Source organism: Notamacropus eugenii, chromosome 1 (genome assembly GCF_028372415.1).
Source record: "Notamacropus eugenii isolate mMacEug1 chromosome 1, mMacEug1.pri_v2, whole genome shotgun sequence".
NCBI classification, from domain to species: domain Eukaryota; kingdom Metazoa; phylum Chordata; class Mammalia; order Diprotodontia; family Macropodidae; genus Notamacropus; species Notamacropus eugenii.
In genome coordinates, this window is record NC_092872.1 from 355,178,664 (window position 1) to 355,204,406 (window position 25,743).

General features: G+C 39.3%; 1 long non-coding RNA gene across 1 annotated transcript in view; it reads left to right on the plus strand.

The window, feature by feature from the left end:
• LOC140518263 (uncharacterized) overlaps positions 1–25,743 on the plus strand; it is a 73,119-nt gene that overhangs the window by 43,990 nt on the left and 3,386 nt on the right. Inside the window, exon 2 of the long non-coding RNA XR_011971886.1 lies at positions 21,709–22,815. This is a non-coding gene — a long non-coding RNA (uncharacterized lncRNA). The remainder of the gene's footprint in view (positions 1–21,708; positions 22,816–25,743) is intronic.

The following is a 25,743-nucleotide window of genomic DNA, read 5'->3' on the forward strand; positions in this document are numbered from 1 at the left end:
TCTATATCTCACCAAGTCTGTTGAAGTTCATGTTCATTGTTTCCTTGATATTATTTATACATCTTATCCTCTAGCATATTCCTTTTCCCCTCCCTTTTATTTTTATTATGTTTCTTTTTGAAAGAAGGGTCTCCTTATCTTGCCCCCAGGTTTGAAATCCAGAAGCTACTTATAGGCCTTGTCCTGCCATTGACTGACAGGAATTTTGACTTGCCCTGTTTCTGACCTGAGCCAGTTTGCCCCTCCTTAGACAACCCAGTAGCCTTCTTCTCTGGGGCAGCTCATCATATCAGGACTGAACTTACTGTGGATAATCCATTAGCATAGCCCAGTGCAGCTCAGAACTTTGGAGCTCAAGACATTGGACAGTTTCAGCCTCTTAGTAGCTGGTATTTGGTTTTGTACCACCATGCCTGGCCCTTTTCTCTTAAAACAAATCATATTTATTTATTTTTGACTCCTTTTTGACATTAAAGACAGTGGGATTCTGGATGGATAATTTTCTCTTCTGCCCTTTCTAGGATGTAAGCATTTGTACATCATTTAAGCCTCTTCAAATTGTTCAAATGTATTTATCTTTCTAGGTCTTTCTGTTTTGGAGATTCTGCCCATCTAAAGTTTTCTTGCTGGGAATGCTTGAAAATCCTCTATTTTGTTAAAGTTCCGCTCAAATTTTATGGGACATGTTATTCTTTAAATTTTTTTCTATAAATTTATTCTATAAATCTTTCTCTCTTGTTTTGATAGGTTATCTTCCATAAATTTTTCTTCCATTTATATAATTGCTGCATTTTATATGAACCTGCTTGTGGTTTCTTGGTATTTGATTTCTTTTTTCCTGACTGCTTTTGACCTGGAAGTTCTAAATATTAGCAATGATATTTCTGGGTCTGTTCAATTTAAAGTTTTTTTTTCTTTCGGGAAATGGCATGTGGATTCTTTCCATTTTCACATGGCCCTTTTATTTCAAATTTTTGTTGTTGTTGAGTTGCTTCAGTCATATCTAACTCTGTGACCCTATTTGGGGTTTTCTTGGCAAAGATACTGGAATGGTTTGCCATTTTCTTCTCTAGTTCATTTTACAGATGAGGAAACTGAGGCAAACAGGTTGAGGTGCCTTGCTTAGGATCACACAGCTAGTAAGTGTCTTAGGCCAGATTTGAACTCAGGAAGATGCATGTTCTGATGCATTTTCTTCTTCTGGGATTTTATTTTGGATCTTTCTTTTTATTTGGATTTTCTCTTAACACATAGAATTTCATCATTGTATTCAAAGGGAATTCTTCCCACTGTTTATTCATGTTTTCAGTTTCATTTCCTAAACTGGAACTTTTACCATGACTAGGGCCTGTCTCTTCCCATACTTAGGAATGGGGTGGCTAAGGCTTAAGTCCTGTTTCTAGATAAAATGTTAGTAGGAAATTGCTGTACTGTGTTAGGTCTTGCCCCTTTTGTAGTCAGAATGCCCTTTTTCTGCTGTTACTTTTAGATGTGGCTGGCTCCTACCTTTACCTTCCCTCACATGGGCCTCAACCAGGAGGTTGCCTAGAATCAGACGCTGACTTTTCACAGCTCTGGCCTCTGACCTGAAGCTGTTGCAGTTCATTTTGGTGTTGTCTGGTAAGACACATTGGCTTCAGCTTGTCTCCTGGAGGAGTCCCAAGAGGAACATGAGATTATATAGGTTTCAAGTCTCACTTCCTGACCCCAGGCTACATTGGTCTCATTTCTTCTCCTAATAGTTCCCTATCCTGGTGTTGTTGGCATCAGCCTATTCTCTGGTGAATCCCACAACCATCTGGATTGTGTCTATCCAGCTCTTGGCACCCAGAAACCAGCCGGACCGAGTCAGTTTAGCTGTTGGAGCCCAGAGTGCTAAGTCTTTGGCTTTTGGCTCTTAGACATCAGTGGACCCTAGTCAACCCAGCTTCTCCAAACCTGGGTCAGAAGCTTCAGGTCTCTCCGCCCATTTCAGGTCTGCTGACTTAGGGATTTTTTCCAAGGGCTCCTGAGCCCCTTACTCCTAGAAGCCTCAGTCTTTCTTGGTGAGCCACAGTGCTGCTGGGGGTTACCTTGGCTAATCCCCCATTTGAGTTTCCTGCCTGGATTGGAGGGCTTCAGATATAGCCCTGAGTGGGATGGAGGAGCCTGTTCTGATTTTGTCTGGTGATCATTTTGGAATTCTTTAGGGAATTTAGGCATTGCATTAACCTCTCAAATCACCCTCTTTATTGGAAACCCTTGAAGATCACTTGTCAGGGATACTTTAGAAGACAGTTTGGAGGAAGGCTGTACGAGATGGTCCCTCCAAACTCTGAAATTCTGTCCAACTGAGCTGGAAATGAGCTGATAAAGGGGGTAGGGAGAGTGAAAGAATCCTGGAACATACAGTACTTACTGTTCAGGCCTTGAAGGGTTGTGATAGTGAAGGAGTAGCATAACTAGGGGTTGTCCAAGGTTACACAGTAAATCAGTGTCAGAGGAGGAGCTAGACCTGAGGTCTCCCAGTCCAGTGCTATTATCCTTAAGGGTTTGTAGCTAAACATTTTTTCTGAATTTCTAGATGGAATTATAGTGGAGTTAGTCACTAAACAGCAAGGTTTTACTAGTGACCTTGCTGAAGTAGGGTATAATCTAGGAGAAAAAAAGCATGTGGTAACAGGAAGTGGGATGCTGAAGATTTCTAAACTAACCTTCCGGTTCTGACATTCTATACTATGTGATTCTTAAATTTCTTTTTTTAAAATTATTTGTTTTCAGTTTTCTATAATCCCTTCCTATATCTTAGATTTTTTTTCCCCCTCCCTTCCCCACTTCCTCCCTGAGAAGGTGTGCAATCTTAAATAGGTTCTACACATACATTTTTATTAAATGCATTTTTACCTTAGTCATGTTGTATAGAAGAATTAAAATGAATGGGAAAAACCATAAAATCAAATAAAACATAACACAAGAGAAAATGGTCTGCTTCCTTCTGCGATCCAACTCCATAGTTCCTTCTCTGGATGTGGAAGGTGTTTTGCATCGAGTCCATTGGGAATACTTTAGGTCCTTGCATTGCATGAAGGACTAAGTCTACCAGAAAAATTCCTCTCACACTGTGGTTGTTGCTGTGCACAAAGTTCTCCTGGTTCTGCTCTTTTCACTCAGCATCAGTTCATATAAGTCTTTCCAGGCCTCTCTGAAGTCTTCCTGTTCATCATTTCTTATAGCACAATAGTATTCCATTACATTCATATGCCACAACTTGTTCAACCATTCCCCAACTGATGGGCATCCCCTCGATTTCCAGTTCTTGGCCACCACAAAGAGAGCTGCTATGTAAATGTTAGCTTTTATTATTTTTTAATTAAATTATTTTATTTGCTTTCAGTGCTCTGCAGTCACTTCCATATATCTTAGATTTTTTTCCCTCCCTCCCACTCCTTCCCCTCTCCCTCCCCCTTCCCTCCCTGAGATGGCATACAATTTTATATGTGTTCCACACATACATTCCTATTAAATACATTTTCACCTTAGTCATGTTGCACAGAAGAATTAAAATGAATGGGAGAAATCATAAAACGAACCAAAATGTAATACAAAAGAAAATGGTCTGCTTCATTCTGTGATCGAATTCCATAATTCTTTCTCTGGATGTGGAAGGCATTTTGCCTCGAGTCCACTGGGAATTTTTTAAGTCCTTGCGTTGCAATGAAGTACTAAGTCTACCAGAAAAAATTTCTTGCACACTGTGGTTGTTGCTGTGTACAAAGTTCTCCTGGTTCTGTTCCTTTCACTCAGCGTCAGTTCATAGAAGTCTTTCCAGGCCTCTCTGAAGTCTTCCTTTTCATCATTTCTTATAGCACAATACAATTACATTCATGTACCACAATTTATTCAGCCATTCCCCAGTTGATGGGAATCCCCTTGATTTCCAGTTTTTGGCCACCACAAAGAGTGCTGCTATAAATATTTTTGTACATATGGGACCCTTTCCCATTTTTATGACCTCTTGGGGATACAGTCCTTCCTAGAAGCAATTAAATTTCTTTCAGTGCTGGTATATTTTTTATTCCCCCTTTCTGCTCTAATATTCTATGGTTCAGTGATTATTTTTCTTTTTTCCTTTTTTTAAGTTAAATTCTGTTTTTATTCTGATTTTTAAGCACCAAATACAATTGTACAGTAGAACAGCAAAAATGGATTGTCCATGAAACCGACAAATCTCTTATTATATATCTTGCTTTCCTTTTTAATATAAGTTGTAATAAATAACACGTTATTATAAATTCAGACTATAACTGTCAAAGCTGTCCTATTTGTGATTACTTCTTATCTTCCTTCTGTTTTCATTTGTGCAACAATGACTACAGAATATTCCATGACCTTCATTTCTTTTTTTCTTTCTTCTTTTGGGGGCAGCCTTATTACTTTCCTTCCAACCTCTCCTCCCTTTCTAATGAAAGGAAAATCAAAACTCTTGTCACAAATATGCCTTGTCCCACAAGATAATTCTCACATGGGTTGTGTCCAAAAACCTGTGTCTCGTTTTGCATCTTGAATCCATCAGCTTTTTGTCAGCAGGTGAGTGGGCAGCATGCCTCACCATTGGCCCTCTAGAACTGTGGTTGCTCATTACATTCATAGTTGCTTGTCTTTACAACATTGTTGCTATTGTATCCATGTTCCTAGTTTGGTTCACTTTGCATTATATGTCCTCCCAAATTTGTTTGAAATGTGCCATCACGTCTTTGTTCAGTGGCGTCCAATTCCTCATGACTCCATCTGGGGTTTCCCTGGCAGAGATACTGGAGTGTTTGTTGTTTCCTTCTCCAGCTCCTTTTACAGATGAGGAAACTGAGGCAAGTAGAATTTAGTGACACAACTAGCAAGTGTCAGGAGGCAGAATTTGAATTCAGCAAGTCTTCCTGACTCCACGCTGTTGCTCTATCAACTTCGCCACCTAGTGGTACTTTTAAAAAGTACAATAATTCTCCATTATATTCATATCCCATAATTTATCCATTCATTCTTCAACTGATAGACACCGTCTTAGTTTCCAGTTCTTTGTTGTAACAAAAAGAGCTGCTATAGTTTTAAATCTATGGGTACTTTTATTCTATCTTTGATCTCTTTTGAGTAGAAGTCCGGTAACAGTATGTACAGGTTAGTGACTTAGGGGATAGTTCCCAATTACTTTCCAAAGTAGATGGACCAATTCACAGCTGCACCAGGAGTGCTGAAACCCCTCCCACAATTGTCATTTTCCTTTCCTAAATCATCTTTGCCAGTCTGATTGGTATAAGGTGGAACTTCAAAGTAATTTTAATTTATATTTCTGCAGTGATTTGGAACATTTTTTCATGTGGTTGTTCATAGCTTGGATTTCTTCCTTTGAAAACTTCCAGTTCATTTCTCTTGACCACTTATCTAGTGGGGAATGCTTGTTCTTATAAATTTGAATCAGTTTCTTATATCTCTTAGATAGGAGAACTCCATCAGACAAACTTTTCTACAAAAACTTTCCCCCGATTGTTTGCTTTCTAATTTTAACTGTCTTAGTTTTGTTTGTGCAAAAACTTTTAAAAATTGTCCATTGATCTTCTCTGAGCCTTTCTATCCCATGTTTGGTCATGAGGTCTTTCCCTATCCAGAGTTATGAAAGGTATTTTCTTCCTTATCCCCCTAATTTGTTTATGATGTTTCTTTTTATATCCACAACATATATTTCAATGATTACTTGTATGTAACCTGAGGCTTTGTTACACATGCCCAGATCACTTAAGCTGGAGTGAGAGATAGCCCCACCCATGTGGTAGGGGAAAGCAGAATGTCTTCCCTGAAGCTAGTCTCTGTCATCTCCCGCATGAGTTCTTCCATCTTAGGTGATCTGAGCATGTGCAGCAAAGTCCTGATTATTCATAATAAAGACCATTTGGAACACATATTTTCTTTGCTGGTTGAGGTAGGAAAATGGATCAATCCACCTAGAAAGCCAGGTTTGAGGAAGAGGTCTGACAATCTGGTCCTAGAGAGGTCGTCCTTTCTGATATAAGAAATAGTTCCAGGGTCTAAAAATAGGATGCCTTTCTTTTCCTTATAAAAGAATAAGTGTACAATTGGTGTTATTTCTTTGGCAAACTGGGAAGGGAAAACTATCTTAGGTTTTAGAAGGGGAACTCTGGCAATCTACAAATGATCCTCCAAAGAGCAGATGCAATTGGAACTATTAGCCAGGTAGGAGGTCATGAGGGATAGATAGTTTAATGACTTTTGCTGAAAGTCATCGGGGCTCCAAAGAGACAGAATGCAGAGAAGGAGCATGACTTTACAAAAGGCACGTAGTGTGTCTGCGGCAGAAATGAGACAAGCACTGAGGTGTTTTGACTGATGCTTTATCATGAGGATTTGTATTATTTAGGATTTACATCTGGTAGGGCGTAGGTAGCATATCTAGAGAGGATGTCATTTGGCAGGGCTACTGTGTCCTCTTCAGCCTGTAAGCCCACACAACCTTAGCCCAGCAAGTGGAAGAGCAGTAGAGAGATTTTGGGACAAAACCTGTAAGGGGACTTTGTTAAATCTCCTGAATTAACTGTATTTCCAGCAAGGCTGTCTTTTCGGAGTTGAACAGTGGAGGGCTGCTGTGTGGCATACTTACTCCACCTTGTGGTCATATCTAGTAATGATACCTCCCCCAATTAATGAACTTTGCGGACAAATGATGAGATCATCCCAAGAGAGGAAGGAGCCTATCCCAGTTCTTTTCGCTGCTATCCTCCCACCCATTTTTCCTAGAGGTCTCTTTGCTAGCAGACTTTGGAAGGTAGCTTTACTGAACTAGGGGAGGAGCCAAATCACATTTGGATTGGGAATCCAGGGACTATGTGGGGTCCTGGTTCTGACTATTCCCCCTTATTAGACTATTAGACTTGTGGCTGTGCTTGGAGAAATGACTCCCCCTTTGGGGTCTTGCTTTCCTCGTTGTCAAAAATGGGGATAACAATTTCTGTCCTTTGTCAGAGGTCATTGTGGGTGGGGATCAAAGGAAGCACGAGTTGTTAAAGTATTTGTGATTTGTAAATCTTTGTACAAGTAGAAGGAGAGTCTGTTATTGTTGGTACTAGTAAAACCTTTTGGACCTGTGATTCTGGAGAAGCTTTTAATTATAACAATAATAACTAGCATTTATATAGCTTTAAGGTTTGCCAAGCACTGCACATGTGATCTCATTTAAGAATCACAACTACCCTGTGGGGTCGGTGCTGTTTTATAGATGTGGAACCTGAGGCCAAGAGAGTTAAGTGACTTGTCCAGTGTGGAAGGGCCTTTGTTGAGATTAAAATGAATTTCTTCCTGACTCCAAATCCAGTGCTCTTAACCCATATGCCCACAACACTGGTAGGAGCCTCTTATTATCATATCATATATCCTATTATTGTTAGAAGTGAGCCTGTCTAACAAGCCCCCAACGGTGAGAAACATGCTCACCTTAAACAAACAGCAATACCTGTTGTGAAATCAGGAAAGCCTTTATTAATCTTTACATCCATTCCTCCTAAATGGACGAGTAGCTTCCCCAGTAACATTACAGGACTTCTACAACATGTTCACAGAGATGGGGCTTCTTATACTCTTTTCCCGAACTTTGGATCTCCCATGACACCATCCCCTGGCCATGTGACTTTATGTTCTCCTCTCTGATAGGCTTTCCCTCCCACAGCTCATCGAGCCTGCGCATTAGTTTCTGACCTCTAACATTACCATGCTAGGTCACAGGTCACAAGCCTTATCACCCTGAAGTGTGGAAAACAGAACTTCTTGTTTCCCACATATGTGAAATACCTGGGATAACACCTTCCCAATGTAGATAAGAATTTGTGTATTTAGCTGGGAAGGAAGTTAATAGATGTTAAGCTACATGAATAAAAATGTAGGATCGAGTATAGGGGAGAAATCCTATTTCAGTTGTATCTTAGTTTATTCAAGTGCCTCCTCAAAAAGATCTTTTGAGTCCCAAATAGATAAAAGGTCAAGGAATATGAATAGGCAGTTTTCTTTTATTATTATTATTTTATTTATTTTCAGTGTTCTACAGTCACTTCCATATAACTTAAATTTTTCCCCTTCCCTCCCCCTCCCCACCTCCCTGAGATGGCATACAATTTTATATAGGTTCTACACGTACACTCCTATTAAATACATTTTCATTTTAGTCATGTTGCATAGAAGAATTAAATAAATGAGAGAAATCATAAAACAAACCAAAATGTAATACAAAAGAGTTCTGCAATCAAAAACCATAGTTCCTTCCCTGGATGTGGAAGGCATTTTACCTGAAGAGACCACTGGGAATTATTTAAGTCCTTGCATTGCAATGAAATTTTAAGTCTACCAGAAAAATTCCTCTCACACTGTGGTTGTTGCTGTGTACAAAGTTTTCCTAGTTCTGCTCCTTTCACTCAGCATCAGTTCATATAAGTCTTTCCAGGCTTCTCTGAAGTCTTCCTGTTCATCATTTCTTATAGTGCAATAGTGTTCCATTACATTCATATACCACAGTTTATTCAGCCATTCCCCAATTGATGGGCATCCTCTTGATTTCCAGTTTTTGGCCACCACAAAGAGTGCTGCTATAAATATTTTTGTACATGAGGTACCCTTTCCCATTTTTATGATCTTTTGGGGATACAGTCCTAGAAGCAGTATTGCAGGGTCAAAGGGTGTGCACATTTTTGTACCCCTTTAGGCATAGTTCCAAATTACTCTCCAGAATGGTTGGATCAGCTCACAGCTCCACCAGCAATGAATAAGTGTTCCAACTCTCCCACATCTTCTCCAACATTTATCATCTTCCTGTTTTGTCATGTTAGCCAATCTGATAGGTATGATGTGGTACCGCAGAGTTGTTTTGATTTGCATCTCTCTAATCAGTAGGGATTTAGAGCATTTTTTCATATGACTAGATATCTTTAACTTCTTCCTCTGAAAACTGATGAATAGGCAGTTTTCAAAAGAAGAAATGCTAGTTATCAACATGAAGAAAAAACCCTATCACTCATAAAAAATGCGAATTAAACTCCACTGAGCTTCTACTTTATACCCATCAAATTTGACAAGGTGACAAAAGGAGAAAATTGCAATTATTGGAGGGTCTGTGGGAATATAGATAGGCACACTCCTAATGAACTATAGATAGAGCTGTGAATTGGTGCAGTCATTTTTAAAAATTAAATTTTATTTATTTTCATGAAGATCTTCTCATCGCCCCTCTTCGCCCCCACCCCACTGAGAAAGGAAGAAAAACAAAATTCCCTGTTTACCAACATGAATTGTCAAGCAAAACAAATTCCCACATTGGTCATGTCTGAAGAAAAAAAAAGTCTTAATCTGTACACTAGGGCAGCCAGGTGGCCCAGTGGATAGCCAGTCAAACCTGGCTCCAGACATCTGCCAGCTGTGTGAACCCGGACAAGCCACTTAACCTTGTTTGCTACAGTTTCTTCATCTGTAAAGTGAGCTGGAGAAAGAAATGGCAAATCACTCCAGTACTTCTGCCAGGGAAACCCCAAATGGGGTCATGAAGAGTCAGACAACTGAACAACCACCACCATCTGTACTCTGAGTCTGTGACCTCTTTATCCAGAGTGGGTAATATGTTTCATCACGAATCCTCTGGAATTGTTGTTGGTCACAGCATTACCCAGAGTTTCTAAATCTTTCAAAGTTGTTTGTCTTTAAAATATTGCTGTCATTATATAAATTGGTCTGCTGATTCTTGTCATTTTACTCTGCTTTAGTTTCCCTGAAACAATTCCCTTCATAATTTCTCACAGTATAATAGAATTCCATCATACTTATTTATGTACTATAACTTATTCAACCATTCCTCAATTAATGGGAAATCAAATGGGGAAACCTTTTCAGTTTCTAGTTCTTTGCGCCCACAAAAAGAGCTACTCTAAATATTTTTGTCCAACTGGATCCTTTTCCTTTGATCTCTTTAGGGGTATAGATCTAGTGATCTCTCTGGGTTAAAAGATATGCACAGTTTAAAAACTTTTTTCACATAGTTCCAGATTGCTTTCCAGAATAGTTGGACCAGTTTGGTTCAAATGGTACATCTACTAAGCATATACCCCAATGAGCTCAAAGACAAGAGAGTTCAGTGGTGGCACTTTCTGTGTGTGTGTGTGTGTGTGTGTGTGTGTGTAGCCAAGAAGTGAAGGAGGTGCTCATTTGGAGAATGCATGAAAAAATTATGGTATATCAATATAATGGAATATTATTGAACCATAAGAAATGATGAATATGGAAGATTTGGAGAAACTTAGGAAGACATGTATGAACTGGTGTACAGTGAAGTGAACCAGGAGAGCATTTGATATGATGTAAAGGAAAACAGCTTTGAAAGAGCCTAAGACATGTCTGATGAATCACGCTTCCCACCTTTTGCAGAGAGGTGATGAACAAAATGTGCAGAAAGATGGACAAAACGTGCATTTCTGGACACAACAATGTGTGAATTTGGTTTCCTTGACTGTACTTATTTGTTATGAGGAAAGGCTTTGGGCTGAGGGAGTATAGGGGCGAGGGACAGATTTAATATGTAGCAATAATGATTTAAAAAATAAAATGACAACAACAAACAGGGATGAGATGAGCAGAAGGAAGGGCAGAAGGGGGTACAGACAGGCCAGGTAGTTTTGTTACTATGTTAAATTTTGTTATTGTTCATTCATGCCTGACTCTCCTGACTTGTGTGAACTGAAGCAGAGTGCAGTGGAAAGAGCCAGAGGAACAATTTCTGTAATAACAATAGTATTGTGAAGACAAGTGACTTTGAAAAGTTTAGTAATTCTGATCAGTCATGATAAAACCTACTACCCACTCTGGATAAAGAGGTCATCGACTGAGCATACAGATGGCTGTTTTTATTGTTCAGTCCTGTCTGACTCTTCGTGACCCCATTTGGAGTTTTCTTGGCAAAGACTTGCCATTTCCTTCTCCAGCTCATTTTACAAATGAGGATATTGAAGCAAACAGGGTTAAGTGACCTGCCCAGGTCACACAGCTAGTAAGTGTCTGAGATTCTATTTGAAATCTGATCTTTCTGACTGCAGGCCCAGTGTTCTATTTACTGTGCCACCTAGCTGCCCCTTAATGTTAAATTTAATATATGCCTAAAAAACCGTACGTAATAGAAGTTCATAAATTCACATACGATTCTTTTTTCTCTGTGTTATATACTGAAATGTTCATGTTTCTTTAAATTTAGGTTCATGATAAAAAAGAAATTTTTTTTAAAAAAAGGAAACTGTGAAGAACATATGAACATTCTTTTTTTTTTTTTTTAAACATAAGGAAACTGAGGCTTAGGAGAGGTGAAATGATTTGCCCATAGTCACAAACTAGTAATTGTCAGAGCCAAGCTTGGAATCCAGATCTGCTGAATTCCAGTGAATATTTACTTATCATTTGTTTCACTTGTCATTCTACATCTGGAAATTTGTGTTCAGTTGTGGGCATCATAGATCTAGAGGAGGACAGCCAGGGTGAGAAGTGAAATGCAAAGGCTACTTGAATGATAAGATTTACCTCAATTTCTTGAATTACATGAAGGAACTAAAGATGTTTAGCCTGGAAGGGTGAAGATTTAGTGGGAGTGTCATATCTGCCTTCCATCTGAAAGGATGCCAGGAGGAGCAGATAATAGATTTGTTCCATTTTACCTTAGACTAGTGGTCTCTAAACTCTTTGGATTATATAACCCTCTCAATAAAAAATTTTGAGCATTCACACATATATAAATATACATATATGTATACAGAGACACATACATATGTATGTATATATGTACATATACATATGTAGGTGTGTGTAAATATGTGGATATACCTATATGGGGGTATATATGGGTGTATGTCTGTGTGTATATGTATGCCATGTAAATAGGTTTTATATACATATGCATATACTGCAGATATACATAATACACATATATGCAGTATGTTTATATATACACAGTATGCATATACTTTTTATTTACAAATTGTATATGTTGCTACCATAGTAATATATTCTATAAATTTAGAAACATATAAAACAGAAATAAAAACATAATTGAGATAAAGATGAAAAAATCTTTATTTTAAAATAATTTTTTTCATCAATAGCATTAAAATCCTTTTGATCACTAAAAATAACATTTTTAGTTGAGAGTTATACAGTGTAATATGCTTCATTATTTTTGAGAGTTTTGACAACAGTTTATGAAAAAGTGATCTGAAGATCTGATTCTCATTTTATTTTAATACTTAGTTTTAATGGCAGTTATAGTTGGAAAACATCAATCAATAAACACCTACTACGTGCCAGGCACTGTTCTCAATCCTGGGAATGTAAAAAGAGACAAAAGACGATCCCTGCCCTCAAGGAGCTCACAGTCTCATAGGGGAGATAACATAAAAACAAACATACGTATAGGGTGAATAGGAAATAATGAACGGAGGGAAAGCATTGGAGTTAATAGGGGCTAGGAAAGGCTTTCAGCACAAGGTGAGATTTTAGTTGAGACTTAAAGGTAGCCAGGGAGATCAGTAGTCGGAGAGGGGAAAGGAGAGTGTTCCAGGCATGGGAGACAGCCAGAGAAAATGCCTAGAGCTGAGAGATGGAGGGTCTTGTTTATGCCTCACAAAGCTACACAGACCCAATTGGAAATACATCATTGGCTACCTTCACTAACCCATGCTACTGTTTTTTTTTTCCAATACCATACCAATTATGCAAAGACTTTTGTGAAAAATGTATTCAGTACATTTCTGTCTTTCTTGATGTCAGGAGTGGGTTCTAGTCACTGGAGGTCAGGTTCAAGGCCTGGGAGTGGAGACTGTAGTCAGTGGCAGGATGGATGGGAAGGTCGACCCTGTTTTTCAGGTGGTGGGTGACCTTCTTCATTTGCTCCTAAGCTTTCAGTCGCTGTGGGAAGGGGAAAGGTCTTGGGAGTCAGGGTGTAGGTATGAGTAAGTTCTGTACTTAGCTTCTTGAGTGACATTGGCATTAGTGTTCAGTGAACTCAATTGGCATTGAGTTCAGTGGCATTAGTGGCAGCTGCCTCCCTCTATTCCTGTTACTTGTTCCTGCTGCTCTCAGCTTCTCTGTTTCAACACCTCTCTGACCTGTCATAAGCTTGCCTTTTATTTTTCTAGTGGAAGGAGGAGGGAGGAGCCTGGGCAGTCTGCAAGGTGCTTGGTGGCTGTTCAAGGGCTATGTAGGGGGGAACGGAAGGAGAGCAGCAGTGGTAGGTAACATCAGGAGCATGCACCTGCTTTAGGAAAACAAAAGGGTTAAGCTGCTGGAAGGCCTTAAAAAGAAATAACTTTAGGAATCGTGCAAAGTATACTTATGAAACATGAAAATCAAATGATGAGAATGGTTACAAAGACAGGTGAGGCAATTTGGTGGTAGTGGGACACCATGACCAACATATGCTAAATTCATTTAGTTTACCATTAATCTCAAAGCTATGTGTCTTCATAATGTGTGTGTGTGTGGTTGATTTCAAAAGACCACAGAGTTATTGTTGTTCAGTTGTGTTTTACTTTTCATGACCCCATTTGGGGTTTTCTCAGGAAAGATTCTGGAGTGGTTTGTCATTTTCTTCTCCAGATCATTTTGTAGAAGAGAAAACTGAGGCAATCAGGGTTAAAGCACTTGCCCAAGGTCACACAGCTAGTAAGTATCTGAGCCTGGATTTGACCTTGGGTCTTCCTGACTCCCGGCCTGGGCTGTCTTCACTGTGCCACATCAAAGAGAAGAGCAGTAAAACTTGAGGAAGCAGATGAGGCTAGATTGGGGCAAACTCAGCTTGAACTGGCTTCAAAATCGCACTATTCACTTAGCTTTGCTAAGAAATGGAACAGTGGAGACAGCTAGGAGGCACAACAGATAGAGCACTAGCTCTGGGGTCAAGAGGACTAGAATTCAAATATGGCCTCAGACACTTACTAGTTGTGTGTCTATGGGAAAGTTACTTAATCTGGATTGCCTCTAAAAAAAAACAAGTAAGTAATAACATTTTTCTTGGATGGGAAGGAAGGAAGGAGGAAAATCTGGAACACAGAATCTTATAAAAAATTAAGGTTGAAAATTGTCTTTACATATAATTGGAAAAATAAAATACTATCAAAAAAAAAAAAAGAAATGGAACAGTAGACAGTAGGTATGTTCTACTTGAAAAAGAAAAGGGTCAGAGGACCAGAGGATGATCTGATACAAGGACACCATGAACAGAGAGCAGGTGAAAGGGGTAGAGTTATCTTCTGCTACAAATCTAGGTGAGATCACCTTGCGTATGTTAAATGCACTTGAGAAGTGAATCGAAATTTGGTTTAGAAGATGTTGATGCCCACAGAATCAGCATCAGGACATAAAGATGAGGTCAAAGGCAATAGGTAACTCTGGATGAGTATTAGCAGGTCTTCCCCTCCTCACCACCCTTGGGGCATGTGCTAAGAGTTTAAAATACTCATGGATGTTTGCTAGGCGCTAAGTGGTTTTAAGTACTTGATTCATGCATTGGCTTCCATGTCTTTTGGCTTTCCATGTCTCTTTGACAAAGGGAGACAAAAGAGAATACAGTTTTGATCTGCCCAGCTGGATTTTTAATAGTTTTAAGTGTGTATCTCAAGATGTCTCAGGAGCATCTTCCACTTTTCAAGGGCTTATAGAGAAGATAGCTAGAGACCTGAAATATGTAGAAATATATTCCTGCATAGCTTCATTCTTTTGGAAAGATATTGGAAAAACATGAGGAAGGACTGATGAAAATGTTGAATTGGAGAGAGGAAGCTGGTCTGAAACAGCCACTTGACAAATACTAATTCAATAGAGGTTCTGCTAGTTCTGTGAGTCTCATAGTATCTTAGCAAAGAGTCAGCACTGAACCAGAGAAGATAGAAATGCTCTCCCACTGACCACATTGAAAGAACTTTGGAGAATTAAGAACTTTTCTTAGGATTTAGTAGTTATTTGTTTTAAATTTATAAGGAACTATAATCCTATTGCTAAATCACTCAGTAATCTTACTAATGGTTATATAATGAGGAAGAACCAAAAGAAAAAGGAATATAATAAAGCTGTGCTTGGCATGAACCCTTGAAAGCCATTGGAGATCAGTGGATAGAGAAATATGAATAATTTTTAAATGATTTGGTCAATTGCCTCTTATATACACTATTATTGGCCTGTGTAGACCAAAATTTTGCCACACTAATTTCTTTCTTTCTTTCTTCCTTTCTTTCTTTCTCTTTCTTTCTTTTCTTTCTTTCTTCTTTCTTTCTTTCTTTCTTCTTTCTTTCTTTCTTTCTTTCTTTCTTTCTTTCTTTCTTTCTTTCTTTCTTCTTTCTTTCCTTCTTTCTTTCTTTCTTTCTTTCTTTCTTTCTTTCTTTCTTTCTTTCTTTCTTCTTTCTTTCTTTCTTTCTTTCTTTCTTTCTTTCTTTCTTTCTTTCTTTCTTTCTTTCTTTCTTTCTTTCTTTCTTTCTTTCTTTCTTTCTTTCTTCCTCTCCTTCCTCCCTCCCTTCCTGCCTTCCTTTCTTTTTTTCTCCATTTACTAGACTGGTAGATTAATGGAACAATGTAGATAGAATTTACCTAGATTTTAGCAAAGCATTTGACAAAGTCATGCTACTCTTGTGGTAAATATGGGAAAAAACGTGGACTGTATGATATTACAGTTAAGTGGGTTTGGAACCAACTGAACCCAGAAAATAGTCATTAATGGTTTGATGTCTGCTATGAAAGGAGGTGTCCGGAGGAGCACTTCAGGTATCTGTGCTTGACCCTGAGCTATTTAATGTTTTTACCAACAACTTAGTGAAAGAAAAAGATTACATACTTGTCAACTTTTCAACTAATACAAAGCTAGGAAAGAAAGCTAATATATCGCATGGGCCAAATCTAGTTTGACAAAAGTTAATAAGGATAAATATAAAGTCTTATATTTGTGTCGAAAAATCAAATTCATAATTATAAATTGGACTAGCAATTGTTCTTAAAAAGATCTGTGGACATAGTGATCTGCAAATTGTATATGTCAATAGTGTGATGTGGCACCCCCTACACTGCCCCTCCCCCCAAAAAAACCCCAAAACCCTAATGCAGTTTATACTCTATTGAAGAGCATAATGTTCATCATGAGGGAAGTGATAACCCCACAGTATTCTGTTCTGGTCAGACAACATTGTTGTTTTGGAAATCATATTTTAAGAAGGGTATTGTTAAGCTAGAGGCTATCAAGAGGAGGGTTACCAGGGATGCTGAAAGGCCATGAGTTCATGTTATATAAAAACTGATTAAAGGAAGTGTAGATGTTTAGTCTGGAAAAGAGAAAACTGGATATGGGGAGAGGGGAGAATGAAAGTTCATGGATTAAATTTGTCTGCTTGAAAAGAGAAACATTTTTAGGTGGACTATAAGGAGATAATTACTAATACTTAGTAATTGTGATTCAGTTGTGTCCAACTCTTTGTAACCCCATTTAGGATTTTCTTGGCACAGATAGAACAGTGGTTTGCCATTTCCCTCTCTAGCTCATTTTACAGATGAGGAAACTGAGGCAAACAGGGTTAAGTGACTTGACCAGGGTCACAGAGCTGTTAAGTGTCTGGGGCTGGATTTGAACTCATGAATGTGAGCCTTTTTGATTCCAAGCCCAGTGCTCTATCCACTTCTCCAACTAACTGCCAAAATGATTTTAACCCTTATAGCCACCCACAAATGTAAAGAACTTCCACTCTTCTTGGGAGGAGGTAATGGGTTCCTCCTCACTAGGAGTCTTCAGGCAAGGCTGTCTAGCCACTTGTTGGGAAGGTTCAGGTACAGGATGGACAAGCACTAGATGATGTTCAAGGTCACTTCTGAGATTTGGTGATCCTAAGAGAGCAGTGGTGGGGGATGTCCCTGTCAGAGAAGCTCTTGTATTTGCATATGAAAGTGACTGGAATGACATGCTTTCTCATTTAAGGGGTATTTGAATCACTCCTTTTTATTTTATTTTTATTTTTTCCCCAAGTTTATTAATTTATTTGTTTTCAGTTTACAACAATCACTTCCACTATAAGTTCCAAATTTTCTCTCCCTCCCTCCCCAAGATGTCATGCAATCTTATGTGGGTTCTACAAATACATTCCTATTAAACACATTTTCACATTAATCATGTTGCATAGAAGAATTAAAATGAATGGGAGAAATCATGAGAAAAACAAAACAAAACATAACAAAAATAACAAAAGAGAAAATAATCTGCTTCGTTCTGCCTTCTGATTCCGTAGTCCTTTCTCTGGACGTAGATGGCATTTTGCATCATGAGCCTTTTGGAAATGTTTTAGGTCCTTGCATTGTTGTATCACTCCTTATAAAACTTCCTCCTATAATATTTTGAACCTTGAGCTCATAATAATAGGGCATCAATTCAGTATTGGGAGTGGTTGGTACTGGGAAGAAAATTCCCTATGTTCCAAGGGGAGGTACACAAAAATATTTATAGCAACTCTTTTGGCAGTGGCAAAAAATTGGAAAATGAGGAAGTGACCATAGAGTGGAGAATGACTGAACAAGTTCTGGTATATGAATTTAATGGAATGCTATTATGTGGTAAGAAGTGATGAAGGGGATGGACTCAGAAATGTGGGAAGATATGATGCAGAGCGAAGTGAGCAGTATCAAGGGAACAGCATAAACAACTCTGAGTGACCAAGGATCTCTGACCAATGCAATGCCCAGTCAGGCTTCCAGAGGGCTCATAGTAAAATATACTGCTCCCCTCCTGAGAGAGGTGATGGATTCAGGAGGGCAAATGGAGATATATTTTTTGGACACGGCCAATGTGGAAATTTGTTTTGCTCTACTACACATGGTTGTAGTAGGGGGTTATGTTTTTCTTGCTTTCTCAAAGCTGTGTGTTTGGGGTTAGGGGAGGTGGGAAAGAGAGATGATGATTTTTTGCCTAAAAATTTTTTTTAATTAAGAAAAGGTATGGGCTTGAGTGTGAATGTCCATATTAAGCACAACATTAAATACGATGAGCCGTGGGAAGAGAAATGAAGAGGAAGGGGAAACCAGGCTGCCTAGGAAGGAGCAGAAATGGAGTGAGACAAAGCTTTGATGCTGATTGGCAGTGGAGGGGGCCTGTGAGTGGCTGCTGCTCTTCTAGCCTGGGCAAGATGGGGGACCCAGTCATACCCATCCCCAAATTATGGGCTTAGGTGCAGGTCCTTTCTGTTTTACCTTTTTTATTGTTTAAATAAAACCTGTCCTATAATTGATGTTATACAAGTGTGAGTACTTGCGTGGGAGTTGGGGGATTTTGTCTTTTTATTGTGGAGACAAAGGTGTGGACCAAAATCTCATGTTCCCAGGGGAAATGTTGGGTGGGTGAGGATACAAACTGAAGATGTGATTTGTGAGATGCCTCCAAGACCCGTTAGCTCTCTTGGACAGTTATTCAACTTTTGATCACTTTGAATGACTAGAAAATTTTTCCCCCATATATTGAAGTCCACCTCTGAAGCTTTCACCCACTGCTCTGGTCCTACCTTCTGGGGCCAAGGAGAACACAGTTAATTCTTCTATTTGCAGACAGTTATCACCACTAAGTCAGAGGGTTTTATCTTGGTGTATCTGTAGACCCCTAAGGGGTATGTGGAAAGGTTTCATAGGGTCTGTGGATTTGGATATGAAAAAAAAATAAATGATTATCACCAGCTTTTGGTTTCTTTTGTAATCCTATATATTTTATTTTATATGTTTAAAAACATTCTAAAAAGGGGTCCATTGGTTTTACCAGACTGCGAAAAGACAAGACACAAAGTAAGGTCCTGTTCGGTCTGCTCTTCAAACTAAATATTCCTTGCTCCTTCAAACAACTCTTACCTGGAATGCTGTTGAACATTTTTGCCATCTTGGTCTTCGCTTTCTGTGCACTCTCCAATTTGTCAATGTCCCACCTAAAACGTGGCCCTCAGAACTGAACACAGTACTCCAGGTGAGGTCTGACCAGGGCAGAGGACAGAAGATTTACCACTTTCATCCTTCTGGATGCTCTGTGTCTGTTAATGCAACCTACAGTTGAAAGCCTCAGTACTAGGTCTTAACTACCAGGAATGTAGGAGCAATGGAGAGTCAGCCAAGCAGGCTCTGAGTAGGACCTGTCTTCTGGTCACAGATGGGCAGCTGGAGCCAGACAATGACCCATATAAAGATTCTTGGAAGACAAGAACAAGGCATGATGGTAGGGAAAGGAATAAGTATTTATACAGTATCTACTATGTGCCAAGCACTGTGCTAAGCACTTTTTACAAATACTATTTCATTTGATCCTTGTAGCAACTCTGGGAGGTTGGCACTATTATTATGCCCATTTTACCTTTGAAGAAGTTGAGGCAAAAAGAGATTAAGTCATTTGCCCAAGACTCACAGTTAGTAAGTGCCTGAGGCTAAATTTGAATTCAGGTCTTCCTGACTCCAGGCCCAGTGTTCTATGCATTGTACTACTTGAGCTGGTATAACTGACTAACTGAGAGTCAGGGAAAACCTTCTAGGGCTGTCCTAGACTGAAGAGGACCTTTCTATAGAATGGGGAGCCAGTATAGGGGAGAAGAGATTGATATGGCACTAAGAACTCTCTTTTTCCTGCCCAGTCCTCTAACTGTGAGAATTGAGGCAACCTGTGGAAGTAACAATGGTAACAATGGGTGATGCAGCAGATCTGGGACTGGAGTTAGGAAGACTCATCATCCTGAGTTCAAATCTGGCCTCAAATGCTTACCATGTGACCCTGGGCAAGTCACTTAATCTCATTTGTCTCAGTTTCCTCATCTGTGAAATGATCTGGAGAAGGAAATGGCAAATATTCCAGTATCTTTGCCAAGAAAACCCTAGATGGGTCACAAAGAGTTGGATGTGACTGAAAAAGACAGAACAACAAATGGAGATAATGACTTGATAGGACTTAGAAACAATCATGATCAACTCGGGCCTTCCATGGACTCAGCAATGAGACTCTAGGCCAGTGGGTATGAGGCCACCATCAGTAAGCTGTGAATTACCACAAAGGTTTTATGTGTAATCAGACTTTATGATGCACCCTAAAGATGAATGTAATAGCAAGTTGCACAGATAATATTCATTGATGGGGATGTTACATATTTTGTATATAACCTCATCATATGATGGTATGTATCGCATATAGCCTCAATTTCATTTACGTTCTGCCACTTTGATATGTCATGAGGTGTGACAAAAAAAATTACATGTGCCTTATGTATCTGGTCTGCAACATGCAACTTTTGTATGTTGTATGTTCCATGTTGTATTATGTTTCTGGATATGGCCTATGGGTCTAGTCTACTGCATTAAAAATTTATTGTGTTCTCTGTACCTGCATATGTTCTGTGTATTGGTTATAACTACTATAAGCCAGCTAATGAAAGTTTATGGTGTTTGTCCCTAGATCCTTACTACCTTTATGATTTTAGGCAATTCACTTCATGGGCCTCAGTTTTTTCATCTGTAAAATGAAGGTTGACTTAGTAGATGGTCTCTAAGGTCCGTTACAACTCTAGGTCTATGATTTTATGTACCTATGTATATGGGAAAATTTTCAGGCTCTGCAAATTTTTACTAGGGCAAGGGTGTGAGAGTATCTGTCACACTACATTTCCCAGATTTGGGTTAGAGAAAGGCCCTCATGAGTCTGCATGCCGGATGGTGGTCTTGGTGTGAAGAGTACACCTTGGGTAAAGAGGATCTTACAAGTAGGCCTGAGAAAGCCAAGGAGGAAACATGTTAGCAGCAAGCCCCAGAGTTATAATTGAGGACAAAATGATCATGTGTGGTAACAACCATTTTATCCTGAATCTCTAATGTCCACTCAGGATGCTGATGATGAATTCAGAACTGATACAAGAAGTGTCAGCTGTTCTTCATTCCGCTATGAGACAGACTCAAAGAATCAGATGAGTAGCTTCTTCTAGGATCTGTGGGTACAAGGTTACTCATCACTACCTGCTTTACTGGGGAGTCAGATAAACTGATGGGGAATCAGAGAACAGCTCTTCTGGAGTTGTGTGCATCTACATCTCTTTGTATTTGGGTACAGAGATTGATTGACTCTTTTGCTACTGACCTTGTTTCATATTTTCTTTTCATATTTTTTTTTTGCAGGATTTCTGGGTTTCTCTTATGCCTAGCAATAGAAGTCTTCGCTACACCCACTAATGCAGTATCCACATACAATGTTTAGACGAGATACCACCTGCACAGAGTTTATGTTCTGATAGAGGGTTAAGGAAGATAATTATACTAGATGATATTATATCATAAACACCTTAGGAAGTTACAAAACCCAGACTGAGGACTGTCTGAGTACATGGCATATCCAGTACTTTCCAGGAGATTCCTGGATAAAATCTTTGTTCTGGGATTGATGACTGTTTCCTTCAAAAGGTGTGAATTCCCATTGCTCTGGCATTTGTTGGTTATTTTACATCTTATTAAGGATAACTAACTTCTGATCAGAACATAACCAAGCTAAGTCTTTGGATTTAACTTTTAAGAGGAGGGCTGGAGAGCAGGAATCAGCACTCACCTGATGGCAGTAAGCACAGACAGGCTTTGGCTCTTGCTGAAGGGAACCTTTGTGACCTTGTGGTTCTACGGCCCCTCCAGGGAACCACGTGCATCAGGGAACTACGTGGCCCCAGGAGAGGATGGAACCACATGGCTCCAGAGATGGCAGCAAATAGAGCAAAATGAATATTTCCGGGACCAAGCTGGGAGCTGAAGTACAATGATGGAGAAGCAGTAGTGGAATGATGGAGGATTTCAAGCACCAAACCTCTTGGATACAGAGGAGGGGTTCCTGGAGGATCCCCCGAGTTACTGGACCAGGCAAAGGAGTTGTTGGTCCAAGCACGAGTAGCAAATGACATCACCATGATATAGAGCAGAGATATCCAGACACGCAACCTACAAGCTGCATGCCCACAACATTCCTGAGTGTTGTTTGAACCAGATTAAAATGTAATTGGGAAATATTTTAATAAATAAATTACAAAACAATATTACTTTTAACATGAAGCCAGTATGTGATTTGTGAGGATCATTGTATACTATTTAGTACCCCCTCTTTCTATTTCGGTCTGGCCTGATGCCACCTGATACAGAGGAGCAAAACTCCTGATGTAGAGGACCAAGCCTGCTTGGTGTGTGAGTTGGGTTTTTAAGGATAAGTAGGGCTTCAACATATAAAGAAGGGAAGAAAGACATTCCAGGCTTGGGGAACAGAGTGAGCAAAGGTATGGCTTGGGTGAAGAATATAATCCAGTCTGATCAGAGGGTATATATTATATATATATAAGCTGGAAAGGTAAGGGGCATCAGATGGTGGAAGGTCTGGAAAGCAAAGAAAAACATTATATATTCTACATTGATAGACAATGGGGAGGCAAGCACCTGAAGCCTTTTGAGCAGAGGAGAGATATGATCAGATCTCTGTCTAACCGAGGTTATTTTAGCAGTGGATTTTGTTAGAGGAGATAAGGTCTTTAATGAGGCTATTGGAATAGTTTAGGTCAGTATAAATAAAGGAAGGATATAGAAGCCAAAAGTGGTGGTGGAGTTAACCAATAGGACTTAGTAACCTCTGTTTCTATAAAGTCGTTTCAGTTGTGTCTGACCACATTTGGGGTTTTCTTGGCAGATATCCTAGAGTGGTTTGCTGTTTCCTTCTCCAGCTCATTTTATAGATGAGGAAGCTGAGGCAAGCAAATTTAAGTAAGTTACCCAGGGACACACAGCTAGTACATGTCTGAGGCTAGATTTGAATTCAGGTCTTCCTGGTTCCAGGTCTGGCACTCTATTATACCACCTACCTGCCCATATCAATCTATAAGTCCCTCTTATGTGGCAAACACTTTGATAAGGTCTGAGATTAGAACAAAATGAAACCTTTCTTTTCCTCAACGAGCTCATAGTCTATTAGGCAAAATAACATGTAAACCAGTAATTACATATGAAGTAACTACAAAGTAATTTGAATGAGAGACCAGCTGGAGGGGGAATTAGGAAAATATGTAAGAGGCAACATTTGAATTGGGGCTTTAAAAGAAATTGGATTCTAAAATGGGTAAGAGAGGAGGAAGTACATTTCAAGAATGGGGGAAAGCCCACATGAAGGGCTCCAGTAAAGGAGACAGAGAAGACTGGTTAGAAAGGGAGGAGAACCAGAAGATCTGGGATGTTTTGGAAGCCATATCTAGGAGGAGAGCATATCTGATCATACGAAGCCTTCAACAGTGTCAGAATCTGCAAGAGGTCACGGAAGATGACTGAAAAATAGTTACTGGGTTTGTCTATTAGGAAGTCATTGGTGACTTTTGGGAGAACATTTCAATACAGTTGTGGAGACAAAACTAGATTGAGAATAGTAAGGAAGTAGAAGGTAGAGAAGTTTAGAAGTAAGTGAGAGAAGGTTTTTAGGTAGTGCCTGGAATCAGGAGGACCCAATTCTGTATCTTCCCTCAGATACTTATTATGTGACCCTAGACAAGTCATTTAACACCCCCCACCCCCACCCCCTTGTTGCTTAAAAAAAAAAGTGAATGAGAGGAGGGAGCTGGGTAGATGAGAAATATCAAGGAAATTTTTTTTTCCCTAAGATTTGGGGAAATTTGGGCATATTTGTAGGTAGATGAGGAGGAACCAGTGATAAGAGAGCATGAGACAGAGGGGATGACTTTTGGAGAAATGTGACCAGATTCAGGTTACCAGCCCCTCCCCCTTTCCCAAGGTCTCCCTGATGACTCATTCCTAAATACCATAAACAAATACAGAAATCCTATGATTTCCACTCCCTTTTGGATAGGGAGTATCCTTTCACAGATTCCGATGAGTACAGTAGTTTGTTTCTCAGACAGAAGCCTAGACTTAATTTTTTTTAAGATTAGTTTTGTCTTTTACCATTTTATTTCTGAATTCTTTTACTGACTGTTTTGATGGAAAAGACTTGATATAACTTCTTAAAAAGATAAAACACCAGCTACGTCAAATGAGCATTATCATTACATTTTTAATATTCATTGTTCTATTTTCTTATATAGAAGTCATTTCTGGCTAACCAAACAGGCCTTTCTAGTTTTTAATTTTCTTTTAAAGTTCCAAATAGTCTAATTATTTAAAGGTTCATTGGGTTCTCCAAGTCAATGAATTCAGAGCATTCAGATTATATTTCTATCAAGAGCTCAGTGAGTCTGAAAAATCTTAAAGGGGAAAATGTGCAGTGAGGCATATTTTCTACCTTTCTGGATCCTAGGACTTTGAAAGTGACCTAGAGATATTATTAGGCCACAAAATGGGCCCATCGACCCCATTTTTGAAAGCCTAAAGTATTATTGACCTTTTAAATGCACATAGAATACAATATACAGGCTATGGCCTGAGTATACCATGTTTACTAAATAACCCTTGTAGTGTCAAGTCTTGATTTTGAAGAAAAAAATCTAATTTTGTATGTTATTGAATTGATTACAATTTATCTGTGACTCCCTGACAACTCCCCCCTTCCAAATCTGTATAGTAGTTTATAAATAGGCAGTATAAGGGGAAATAAGTATAGCAGGAAATAAGATTGCAAAGGGGAACCCGGAAGTCACATACAAATTGTCCCGAAGATCAAAGGAGCGTAATTTACAAATTGTATCATAGAATATCAAGCAAAATTGACATCCTGGTAATATGTGCTGGATCAGTAGAAGCCATCTGGGTGCTGCTGTCAGGGCCTTCTGGTCCTATGATAAGTAAATCTCAGACAAGTTCCAGACCTCCACAGTAAAATCAACAGAACACCAAAAAAGTACTGACAATTTTAAGATGATGTGGACATATTAATAAATTAACCTCAAGGTGGCACAAATAGGAGTTAGTCTGTTCAAAACCCTATAAAAATGAGACCTCAGGCTCCTCCTCTCTCCCCCTCCTTCCAGCACTCCTCCATTTCCATTAAATTCATACTGCTGAATGCTTCTAGCTCTAATCCATGGATATGTGGTTGCATTCTGCCTCTCCTCTTCCATACTACTGTCTGCACCATCCTATCCCCTGTCCCCTCACAGTCTGCCTAGGAACCTTTTGTCTCTTGTTTCTGTACCCTCTGTGCCTTACTGAAATATGATTGCAGCCCCACTTCCTAATGCTATCGTGGGCTTTCCCTATGAATACCCAAAGAACCAGTCCCCATTTCATAATTTCATAAATTGTCAATTAAACCTACCTTATAGGGTTGTTAAGAAAATACCTTATAAACCTTAAAGCACTATAGAGATGGGATTTACCATCATGTTACTTGGGCTTGTATGGACAGACATTCTCTGCCTTCTTTCAGATATGGTGACTCATTGCTGAAAGGACTTGATATTTTAGTAAGATGTGAAAGATCCTGAGTGATCCTTTGATTGTCTGCACCCCATCTTCCATCAAAGGGTAGGAGTGTCATAAGAGAAGAGATAGTTTCTAGCTGACAGCGTCTTGCCTTCATCTCTCTAGGTGGCCAGATGTGATTTTTAGGAAGGGGTAGAGAGAGGAAGGATCTTTCTCTTGCCTCAACATAATGGCGACCCCAGTGTTGCTCCCCACCTGGAGCCTGGACCCAACCAGGCTGGCTTGTATGGGGTCTTCCTGGCAACCTTTGCATCTCTTTTGTATTTC